A 465-nucleotide genomic window follows, 5' to 3' on the forward strand; every position below is an offset into this window, starting at 1 on the left:
AAGACAGATAGACATAAAAATAAGATTGTTCATACAGATAGGTTAGCGCCTTATCTCGATAGACAGGAACCTGGTATCAAATAATTTATTTTCAATTGTAGGAAATACATAGTGTTAATTCCGTTATTGAAAGTTTCAGATCATGATAATCTTGACTTCGCGTACCCAGCGCTCGGCGTATTTGGAACGGAGAACAGCACGGGAAAGCCCTAGGAAAGGAATTTTTTTTTAAGAAGACTGCCTCTCCCGTGGTTTTTGAGCCATGGTTTTTCAACGGGACGAAGGGCAAATACCGAGGCGGGGACTAGGGATAGAGGTACTATGGCTGTAGAACATTCCTTTATTCCCCTCCTAGTCTGAAAAGCAAAGAGCCAAGAACGCAAGGCTCAAGAGAAGAGGCAAGAGGAAATTCACTCCCTTCATGAAGATGGGGGGATGCCCGGAACGTATTCCTCTGGGAGACTG

Source organism: Trachymyrmex cornetzi, unplaced genomic scaffold (genome assembly GCF_001594075.2).
Source record: "Trachymyrmex cornetzi isolate Tcor2-1 unplaced genomic scaffold, Tcor1.1 scaffold576, whole genome shotgun sequence".
NCBI lineage: Eukaryota > Metazoa > Arthropoda > Insecta > Hymenoptera > Formicidae > Trachymyrmex > Trachymyrmex cornetzi.